Genomic DNA, 12,409 nt, shown 5'->3' on the forward strand with positions numbered 1-12,409 from the left:
CTGGTCAGTTTTTTGAAGACGACGTGAACATCATTAATAAATCAGAAATGATGATGATTGAAATACATTAATTGATGTATTGTTCCTGCATTAAGTCATGCATGACATACTATTAATCCTTGTACATTATAGTTCATGAAGTATTACATGAATGAATTCATGCATTTTCATGCATGAAGTCATGCATTAATGCATGATAATTCATGTACCATTATTATAAAGTGTTTCCATTTATTAAGTTAGTTACTTAGTTAAGTCTCTTTTTTGCATGAGAGACATGTTAACAAATTACATATATGCAATAAGATGAGTCACCACACACACATCTATGATACACACTGATTACACTAATTTCAGAAATATAGCGAATGTTTTAATTTGTAATAAACAATGTTTTCTGTATCTCCAGTGGTTCCAGTTACATTGTGCTTTGTGAATGGTGAACACATAACCAACACATAACCATCCTCTCCTTGAAAGACATTGTAGGAGTACAGATACCTGGGGTCCTTACATAGGCATAATTTACAGGGGGGATGGGGGGGGGGGTTACATCTGTGTGGGTCATACAGAGAACCTGAGAGCCTGTTTCGTTGAGAGTATAGACAGCCTTCAAGTCCAATAATCCGCAGTAGGAGTAGGCAGGCAGATCTCTGATACCTCTGGAAATCATCCCACAGAAATGCACCGAGCATTCTTTATCTCTGAAAGATATAAAGGACATTAGCATTCACAAAATTGATTTTTCAACAAATCCATAATAACACTGATCTTTGTGCAGCTGGTGAGCAGCGCAGTTGGCAGTGGTCTAAGAAATGCTGAGGCTTGCAGTATCATTAGTCTTTATCCTGACTTTTTAGCTAAGTCTGTAACACCTCTATATCCACTGGATGCCCTATGCTTAGGGATGTTCAAGTGAACAGTGATTTTATTAAATAATTCCTTAACACCAGTACTATATTACTATTATTGGCTGGGTTTTAAATAAAGTGTAAAACTGACATATTCTTACAAACACTAGCGTGAAACGAGCTTTATTTCTCTTTCCTTCCTCTGTTTAACATCAGGAAATTCAGGCAGGGACTGTGTGAACAGGAGTGTGGCTGACAGGGGCAGTCGTGCGATGATTGGTTTACGGATCTGTGCTTTTTCTAGTGACTTCAAGGTCACCGAGATTTATAATGAAATGGCTTATGACACTTTAGTAAAAGCCACCCAAAGCTGATGACAGGAAAAGAAAACGAGCCGACCACTTTAGAGGAATCTGCTTGACCTCATACTGTGATCCATTACTAGGATGTGCTGTTGTCTGTTTTTATTATAACACCTTACAAAGATGTGCACGTTAGTTTCAGCAGACAGAAGGTTGTTAAGGACGGCATATGGAGTGTGGATTTGATAGACAGACAGTATATGGCGCACACAGTATAGTAGATTAGAAGAACGGTGTGTTTCAAGCTCCAGTCAAACTGCAGTTACAGACTACTACACGAAAGAGCAATTAAATATGATTTAAAGGCCAATCTGTAATGGAAGTGTGCTGCCCCCTATTGAAATATTATTGCCCTCCTACTTACTGTTTTAGATGGTGATTTAGTGCGTTCTGTCTAGTTTGGTTTATTTCAGTCGTAGCTCCGAAATATAACGTGTGAGCTTTTGATTGAAATAGATTTCTTTATTTTGGAGGCAGCCAAAGCTTTGTTCTTTTGTTAAACAAAACAAATCTATACTCTAAAATAATGATGGGTTCACAATATTCAACCCCTAAGCTTATTTTCAATCACTCTTTAACTAATGTGAAAATCACCATAAAAGCAAAAAAAAAAAAAAATGCAGGCTTTGTTTCAATCATTAACAAAATTCCATTACCAACACTTGGATATGAAACTTGTTACACATAAAATTATTTTCAAGGCATGGTTACTTTGCACTCTTATGGAACGCTGTTGATTTTTATGGGATGCATATGGCTGCATTTTATTGTGCTCATTTAATCGCTTTAAAAAGCTTTTGAGGACCATCTGGATATTTTTTTTTTTTGCTTCAAATTTTGTTTCCTAAGCACTGCTCACAGATTGGGGTGTCAAATATGAGGCTGTCACAGCAATTTTTAGAGGAAAAGCCCTTCCTGCTTTTAATGGCCTGACCTACATCCCAGTTCAGAGGGCTAATAAAGGCAGCCTGGTGGAGGTCCTGGAGCTGCACAATGTCACTCACAGATCCCCAACTCAGCAAGATCCGGAATGGGGCCTGTTGCTTTTACGGGCCCCATTAATATGCATTAACTCCTTTTCCAATGTTCAAGCACAGACAAACAGTCGCTGCTTACCACACATCAGCCAGGTAACAGGTTTTCTTTTAACCTTTTATAAAACACAATGAATTTTGACATCATAAAAACCTATTGCAGAAATAAAAGTTTATGCTACTTCTACTCCACTAAATCTCAGAGGGAAATATTGTAGAGCTGAGACCAGTTATCAATCAGTCGGTCAAAAGAAAATTAATCAGCAACTATTTTGATAATCCATTAATTGTTTCAATCAATTTTCTACCAAAAATGTCAAAGTTTTACTGGATCCAACTTCAAAAATGTGATTATTTGATGCTTTTGTATGTCATTTATGATAATAGACTCATTTTGTTTGGGGTTAGGACTTTTGGTCAGATATGGTTTAGCTTAGGTTTTGGGAAATTGTGATGGGCATTTTTCAATTTTTTAGAACAAACAAAAAAATCGATTAATCAAGAAAATACTCGTAAGATTAGTTAATAAATGCCTTAAAATATTGTACTTTAGACTTCCGTACATTCATTTGACAGCTACAGTAACTAGTTACTTTGCTGATTAAGGTTTTACTAACAAAACACGATGATGAACAGGTTGAACTACCAAATCTATTTTTTATTGATTTACTATATAGACTATATTTAATACTATCACAGTGGGCAATTTTCTGCATTGCTTTTAATTTTGACACTTTAAGTATATTTAGCTAATTGTACTTTTACTTGGAGTATTGAGTATTCTTACAGCGTGCTTTACTTTTACTTAACTAAAATGATCTGGATACTTCCTCCTCCACTGTCAAAATATGTTTTAAAATACAAAATGAGTATGCAGACCTATAGATCTAGTGAAGGGAACAATAAGGGAACAACAGGAATAGGAAACCCTAACATTTACATATAATCACTCAGCCTGCCTCAGCTCCAGTCTATACCAAGACAACATACAGCTCACCACAGAAATCTACACAATCTGGTACCACTCCTCCCACACAATAAACCGATCTGGCACACAGCGAGTTGAATCAATCATGGCACTTTATTATCCTGTCACTAGTCTGCTTCCTGCAAGTGTGTTTACCCTGTCCATGGCCCTGCGATTGTGGCTGTTCAGTGTACATTAAGACAGACATAATTGAGATTGTGGGCGGCCGAAAGTGCAGGGCTCAACCTGTTGTCGTTAATCTGTCATATTGTCGAGAGTCACAGCAGCAGTGACCTATAGGAGGCTCCACCTTGGAGGCACGGCTGATGGCGCTTTGTTGCCCATGGCAGAGGGCCTCACCTATTTTGAGTTTATTGGTTTGCCACCAACGGAGAACCCAAAGAAAGTGTGATCTATTGACCAACCTCTGACTTCAATTTCTTTGCTTTGCTCCTAATCAATGTTAGGTACTTTATGATTAGAAGGGACGCTCTTAAAATAACCTCTACAGTACATGCTGGTATTCATGATTTAAGTGATTAAGGATCAGACTGGCTTTGGGGTTCTTTTTTTAAAGTGTTGAAATGAAATAGGTTGGAAATAAGTTGTAAAAACTCAAAGGAGCAAACAGCCAATGCCCAGTATGATGAAATCTTAATATTGCGCTTTGTAATATACCAAATTATACAGGCAATCAATTTGAATTAATTGGTAACCCATCAGATAGCAGCAGATTCTTTTTTTAAATTAGATTACTGATGGTTGTGCTGAAAATGTGCCTTCACTTTGTATAAATTAAAGCTCTGGAAAAGCATTTACAAAATAACAAGATATAAATGAATGCAATCTTACTGTTGGAAAAGGTGCTTTTTACAATCACACAACATATTAGAAATAATAGCTAAATCTTGCCTCAGCGGCCTGTTATTAATTACCTGGCAAATAGGACCTGTCTGTTTTCAAACTGAGTTATAGTGGTGGTGAGAGATCACCAAAGAAAATTAAACAGCAATCAAAGTACATTTCTACCATCGTAATTCGGATTGTCAGGATCACCTTTCTAAGATGACTCATTGCAGCACAACAAATCCTAGTTTTTATTAGGTGGCTTAATATGCTGATGTTCATATTTTATATTTATGCTACATCACAACAGTGTCATCCATGTGTCCTGCATTCTTGTTATTTCTAGTATGCGACATGATTTATTTGACATCTAAATATGAGAATGCTGCCATGAAGCTGAATTTAATTGATAGTAAGAGAAGGCGTAGCTTCTAAAGAGTCATCTGTGTGGCATCCACTGTGCAACACAGCACGATATGTTTACGCCACAATAACACAGAAACAGCAGCAATAACACTGAGCCCCCTGGAAGATTTTTATCACATCATGCATGCCTTTTAACCAGCCTTGATTTTGCACTGCAAACATTCACAATCGCTTAAATCTCAAAGAGGATAAGTATCTGGCTCTGTGTCTTCAGAATGTGTCTTCTTTTATAGTGGGGGGTTATATCAGCCTGGAGACCCATAAGTTATGAAATGTCAGGATCCTATGCATTCTAATTGAGTGTGGAACAGTTAATGGCTGTGGAAATTCAGCCACTTGACGTCTTATTCCCCCGTGTGCCGTTTCACAGCCAAGCCCATGAGCCTCAATTAAATGACAAAATGGGCCCATTCTTGAAAATAACAACAATAAAAACACAAGCCTACATGGCAATAATATCAGGTCTTGCCTTGAATCAACAATGGTCACAGCTTGCAAATGACTAAACAGAGACACTGTGATAAGCACAGACACAGGGGGGGCTTATGTAAGATATATCTTAGCAGCTTAATGTAAGAATATATTGTACTAGGGCGGCTCTATTTTCTCTGTAAAGGCCAGTGGTGGAATGTAACTAAGTACATTTACTCAAGTACTGTACTTAAGTACAGTTTGAGTTTAAGTACAGACTTGTACTTTACTATTTCTATTTTATGCTACCTTATACTTAATACTACATTTCAGAGGGAAATATTGTACTTTTTACTCCACTACATTTATTTGACACTTGTAGTTACTTTTTGCATTTAAAAACACATATGCTTACATGATATGATGCAGTTTTATACTACTAATCCACCCAGTAGTACACACAGTATCTAAAATTGGCTCCAGTCCACATTGATGAACTACAACATTAAAATGCTCTTGCATGTAGTGATAAAAGTAGATATAATATAATATACTTTAACTTTAATTAAAACCGGGAAAGGAGCCATTCTGCAGAATGAGTACTTTACTTTTTATACCTTAAGTACATTTAGCTGATAATAGTACTTTTTCTTAGGTAACATTTTTAATTCAGGACTTTTACTTGTGATGGAATATTTTTAGACTATGGTATTTCAACTTTTAAGTAAAGGATTACTTTCTCCAGCACTGATTCTTAATCATCAATCGATCATTTGGTCCATAAAATGTCAAAACCCCAACATATTCAGTTCAATATCATAGAAGAAGACCTGTACATAATCATGTTTGAAAACCTATGAATTATTGGCATTTCTGCTTAAAAGATTTAGAATGAATGAGAAAAGGATTTAATTACTTCAAGCTGTCACACAGCAGGTAAAACTCAGCCTGCCCACTGTACCCACAGGACCAGCAGAAGTTTTTCTCAGAGTGACTAAGGCCTACTTTTTCTACTGAACTAGATCATGTCCCAAAATCTTTCCCCAATAAACTTAGTTACCTATGTGTTACTGAGTAAAACTTTTAAAATCCAGAATCAATAACACTTAAACCTTTTCCCATTTTCAGCAGATGTCTGCAATCCATAAATACACATGGAGCATGTCCTATTAAATCCTGTGATATGGAGAGGGGCTAAATATTGACCCAATCCTGATTGGAGTAGATTTTTTTCACACTCTTGCTTATTGTTTTTATGACTCTTTGACTTTAACCCCTTTACTGCTTCACTGATTTCATGCAACAAACAATAGCTTTTCAATAATTCAATTTATAGCTCGCCATAAAATGGAATTCAAAGGACAATGTTGTTGCAAATGAACACGGAGGCTGCTTTTGGCTCCAGCAACATTCCGGTTGCCAGAAAAAAAAGAGAGAATATTTATTTTACGGTTGCCTCACATTCCCATTAAAACGAGGAAGCTACATTTCCAAGTGCTTGGTATAAATCTAATATACAGCGTTAAAAGAGACAGATGGTAGAGTGAAACTCTCATGTGGCAACCCTGTGCAATGGTACCACTGCAGCCAGCGCCAATGAAAAAACCCACCCAAAACCATCCAAGGCCAGATTAGATCTATTAATACATGTTCATGTGCATCTATCATGAGCCTGTTCACATACATGTTCATGTGGGCAGTCTCATCCTGATGCACCTGTGGCCACATCTCATTCGTCATTTACTGTTCACGCCAAAACCCTAAGAAAAGATATGTGAGAATGGATCTAAGACACAAGCACAGACACAAATTACCATTCTATTTATTTATCGAGGCCTTTCTGTCAATCACAGCAATAATCAGAACTAACTTGTTCAAATTTTGAGGAAATGAAGGATGCATTCCCTCCAATTTTCAATTTGGAAGTGGCAACTATGGCCATGATGAATATCTGAATAGTCCATCTTCTTCCTCTCATTTCTCCTAACCTTTCCTGACAGTTTAGATATTGCCTACCTGGTAATTTGCTCGACAATAATTGTTACTGTGAGATTTCCCCCAGCCTTTAACAAGGATTCTTAACACCCTCTGTAGGTGACAAAATGCAATTACAAACACAAGTGCCCCATCGTGACTGGTCATCAGCAGCTGCCACCTCCATTCCCCAGCCCCAACTGGTCCCATTAATGAAAAAGACAAAAGTCATGCAGACAGATTCAGTAAACATTTGCTGCGAATAAAACTTTAATTAAAATATATGAAGCTGGTTTATTGATTAACAACATCAGTGATTAAAGTGTACGGCTGACATTCTTTTCCAGGCTTGCTGTTTTGTTCCCTCTCAGAGATCATTTATGTGTTGCGCGGCTCTGTTTATTGATAAGTGTGTTTGATGAATGCAGATGCGGCTGTTTGGGGAGTGGGCTTGCTGATGGAGCGATCATATTGTGCGAAACACCAGGCTCAGGCAAGAACAGCTGTTGCGGCTCCATCCACTGGGATGCCATGTTTCACCACCACCCCAAGTGCGCATGCAGGCGCACTGCTGTAAAGCTGCAACCAACATATTCACAGCGTCCTAACAACTCTATGAATTTTATGACACATCGCCAGAGCTCTCTCATCTCTGTCCAGCACTAAAACCTTAATTGTTGAACTAATTGCTATGGCTATATTCATCCCGCTGGTAATCCGTTGGTGATTACATTTTGTGTTCAATACCAGGCTTATCCTTTAATTAAAAGGATTATTAACCTTTAAAGTAAAGCCATGTGGGATTAAACCCTCGAATGTAAGTGTCAAAAGCATTTTTTTACAAAACAAGCTGAGAATGAGGTGCATCATTTCAATCATAATCAGGAGACTATGGGCTGGTCTACACATTAGCCTTTTTAAGGAGCTACAACTTCAATAAGCTATCATCCACATCTCCATGCTGACACAGCACTCCTGGTGGGCTAACAATCAGCACAAATACATGGATAATGATACAGGTGTGACCAAGAGACAATGTAAACATGGTGAGAACAAGGTGACAGGGTGAATGAGTCACTGGTAAAAAAACAATATACAGTATATATACACTGTATATAAAATACAGACAGCGAAATCTTCAAGGCCTTTCACCTCCAAAGCAGGTGAGTTCAAAGTTCAAAGTCAGCCTAAGTCGAGCGTGATTGAAAATCATTGGCGCTCTTGAATAATAAGAGTGCATTTTCAGACAATGACGGGGATGGATAGGTGTGGTTGGAGTGCGATGACAAATCATTCATCTACATGAGGCTTCTTCATGTACACCTGTGTGAGAAGCTGTACGGAGGCACACAGGCTCCGATTAGTATACGAATACATGAATATAAGAGTTGATACCATCAGTGTTGCAGGAGCTGCTGCGGTCATCCAATGCAGCATCACTTGATCAATAACTGCCCTCATCAATAATGTAACAAAACTATTTGGCACCAACGAGGTGAACATGAACCATGAGCAAGAGACCATGATGCTGAAGCCCCCCCCCACCCCCTCCCCCCCCCCGGCTGAAGCTGAGTCAAGCAGTTAGAATCAAGAGCTGTTTGCCCATGCCAGAGCCATGCTGCATTATCCAAAGCAAGTCTTCATTTGAATGTCCTAATTAGTTAATTAGTTGGTGGTTAAGGATGATATGAGCATCTCATCAATCTCTCTATCTCTAAAAATAAACACCCTGGGACGGCCGTGGTGAGTCATTAGAATACTGATGACTGTGGGAAGTGTCTGTGAGGATTAGAGGTCTGCTTGTGACACTCCATATTTCCACAAACCACCCGGCTCCATAAAAAAGACTAAAGAGCCATTGCCTGTGAGCATTGTATGGATGACAAACCAAGCATGACATAATGAGTTTACAGAAAGCTCAATTAATGGTTTTTCATGCGTAGCTTTTGGGATCCATTTACTTGCTTATTACTGAAGGAAAATGATAATTAGACATGAGAATGAAAGTTGTTGTCATACACACACATTTTAAAAACAAGATTATTTTTAAGGAAGTGCGCTTTTAAAATTTCAAAAAGGCTGTTATCAAAGTGGGTGTTTTCATCAGCCTTAGTCGTCACATGGAATTTGAACAATTACTTTAGGTAAAGTAACAGCAGTGCAGACATAGTTTGTTCTTCATTTCTGCAGTGAAATTTATGAAGGAAGGAGGAAAAGAGAGGGGAGAAGAGGAGCAAAGAATAGGTTAAAAATAGTTAGCATATGGCAGAATATGATTGAGTTTCCAGGGCTCTGAAAATTCACTCTAATTATTCAACGCTATCCCTCTGTCATCCTTTCCTATATGCATTCCTTCGCGAGGAAGTGCAAGTGACTCCAACTAATATACATAATTCTGCTACTTAATTGGCACGGATCGGGTGAAAGTGGGCTAGGAAACCTCCTTAGAGACTAATAGGGGCACATATCATTGGCTCCATCAGAACAGTAGTCCCATAGGTGATAGAAGTCAGCAAATATTTCATGAGCTGTACTATCAAAGTACCTCACCTCTGGAGTCCTGTGCACTATCCTGCGAAGAACACTTCCGAAACAGTTCTGCTGTCAGGTGTATTTATAGCAGGCGGGCTGATGACTGATGCTAATGCTGTGGAAATTATGCAGTGCACTATTGCTGTCATAACAATATGTTAGACTTAAACAGGAAGGTTAACTAAACTAGTCATTTAAGCTATAAGTGGGCCACTGGTGTACGTCTGCGTTCACAGGTACGGATTAAGATTAGTGCTGCAGTAACTCCAATTGGTTTTCATAGTCACAGTCCTAGATTTAGCCTAGTGTTGATTTATATAATTTGGTGCTACGGGGTAAGATTTGCTCTAGGGCTAAATGGTGTATTAAGTTAAATTGCCATTGAGAAAAAGTCAAAGGTTAACCTTGTGTCAGAAGGTAGACAAAATAATTGAAAATGTCCATAACGTAGATTAGAACAGTAGTGATTAACTAAAGACTAAACTAAAACTAAAAAATAAAAGATTTACAGACCTATGTGACTTAATTGCAACAATATGTATGTGTTGTGAGTATAACAAAGCTGCATATCTGACAGGGCTGCTATTCTGAAGCTATTTGTGTTAAAAAATATGAATGCAATTTGAAAATGACCTGCTTTAAAAGCTCAAAACCAGAAATATATATATATATATTTTTTTTTTTTTGGAGGAGTCATTAGCACTGATAATTAGTTCTGTGTGGTTTTATAATAGAGAGAGAATATGAGGATATTTTGCAGGACTAGGTGCACCCTGAGGTGTCAGTGCTGTTCACTCATCTCCACATGAGATAAAGACAATAACTATAAAGAGATTGAAGAGTGATTTCAGAACCAGTATATTACAACATTACAAGGGCAGCTGTTTGTATAAACATACATGACACTTTTGTGCGTGTGATCTGTACGCATTTTGAGCTATCCACGTGTATGTCTACGCCCTATTGACAATGAGAACATACGTCATGGTAGCTTGCTGTCACGTGACGATTTGGTGTCTGAGCCCACCCACCATTTTGGGATCCTATGCTATCGGTTGCCAGGGGCAACAGTGTAAGAGCAACACAGAGATGGAGCAGAAAGACCGCTCGAGGAATTAGCATCACAGCGAACGGGTTGGGTTTAGGAAAAGAAGAATGGGTTTGGGTTTAGGAAAAGAAGAATGGGTTTGGGTTTAGGAAAAGAAGAATGGGTTTGGGTTTAGGAAAAGAAGAATGGGGTTGGGTTTAGGAAACGCGGGACACAAAGGAAACGTGACACACGGGACACGATAACGTGGATTTTCGCCCTTTCATACTACTCGCTATGGCGTAAATTCACACGCAATCGCAAGATAATGTAAGTCAATGGAGGCCAAACGGTGTTGATAAACACGCTAAAAAGCGAGTATGCGTCTTGATAACACGCCAATAATGGCATACGAATTGCCGTGTCATACATACGCCACTTCACGAGATCAGATTTATTAGGAAATGTATGTGCTATTTAGTGTTTCCATTACTTTGTATACTCCTGTACCAAGTAGTATCGAAAGTTCCATTAAACAAAACCTGCATGGATTTGCTTGCATCCAATCACCACAAGCGTTTCTTCAATTTAATACGACGTGGGATTGGCAGCAGCTGGTATTGGAGGGGTGGTGGCATTTTATGCAACTGCATGCTTCCATTCAAATGATGGGTATCGAATGAAGCAGAAAAAAAAAGGTAGAAAATGAAGGACTCTCTAAAAGTACTCTATTGGTATCGGTATCACTTGAAGGGTACTGTATTGGTACTGGTATTGTAATTTTTTAAACAATACCCAGCCCTAACAGGAATGCATGGATGGTTTCATTAACCAACCAATCTCTGGTGTATTCCTATAGGACAAGGCCCTTTAACCTTTCTGAAATGTAGACTGCCACAACAATCAAAATGGTTGGTCCCTTCCTCCTCTGATTGTAAATGGTAATCAGTGCATTAGCAGCCTTTTGGTTGAAACCTTCAGAAACACCACACTAAATGGTAAAACAGCACCACAATATAAGGTTGACACTATATCAAAACAAATTGTGGCCACTAAAGGAATCAATTTTTGACATTTCACCTCCATCTATTCAGAGTTCACTGACCCTGGCTTTTAAATTTACAGCTCTGTACAGCCTCAATCAAAGTGTTTGTCAGCAACGCATTTTGTCCAAAGTTTTAGTGTAACACATTGCAGATCATGACATGTATGGATTTAATGGGCCCTTGAGCCACCCTTATATATCTTATGTCATGCACACAGGATGAATATCTAGCTCTCAGTGTAATAACACAGAAGGAGATTTGTGGATGAGACCCCCATTTCTAATCTTAGATCTATTAAAGTGATTCCGAATGAATCATCAAAGCTATTGATGTCACTATGGGCTTGTTGGCTAGATCCTGGAGTCAATAACAATTTCTGATGGGGTTTGTAGGAATGGTCACAAACAGTAACTTTATATGAGAAATTGTTCTATTGAAAATATTATATGTATATATATATATATATACCTATACACACACACACACACACACACAGCGAGAGTATTATATTTTATATTTACACTTTGGTTCTCAAAGATTGGGAAACGTTTTTTTATGCAGGATAGCAAAACTATGAAATGTAAAATGTTTAGTTCTTTTTGTGTTTTTGTAGAGATGAGCACTTCATGTCAGCAGTCAGGAAAAAGATACCAGCAAAGAGGAAAATATAATCCCAAATCTTTCTTTTTCCAGGAACAAACACAACCCACCATTCAGGCTTCTTTTGAGAATCAGAGAAGAGAAGCTGAGGATTCCCTCTAAGCAGCAGAGATGACTTTCTCCATCGCGGTGAGAGGCTGTTCCGTTAGCCCGGGGAGAGGGATCATGAGTACAATATTGACTTTAAATTACAGCAATAGCTGCTGCTCATGCTGTCTCAGGACCATGCTGCGGATCAAACACAAAGATCAGGCCAGGATTAGGAGAAAGCCA

General features: G+C 38.3%; 1 long non-coding RNA gene across 3 annotated transcripts in view; it reads right to left on the reverse strand.

The window, feature by feature from the left end:
• Positions 1 to 320: 320 nt before the first annotated feature.
• LOC120569506 overlaps positions 321 to 12,409 on the reverse strand; it is an 85,204-nt gene continuing 73,115 nt past the window's right edge. For 2 of the 3 annotated variants that reach the window (XR_005640876.1, XR_005640877.1), the window contains exons 5-6: positions 12,187 to 12,364; positions 321 to 704 (exon numbers count right to left, since the gene is read on the reverse strand). This is a non-coding gene — a long non-coding RNA (uncharacterized LOC120569506). The remainder of the gene's footprint in view (positions 705 to 12,186; positions 12,365 to 12,409) is intronic. The other variant, XR_005640878.1, reaches the window with a different exon arrangement.

This window comes from Perca fluviatilis, chromosome 12 (genome assembly GCF_010015445.1).
Source record: "Perca fluviatilis chromosome 12, GENO_Pfluv_1.0, whole genome shotgun sequence".
NCBI lineage: Eukaryota > Metazoa > Chordata > Actinopteri > Perciformes > Percidae > Perca > Perca fluviatilis.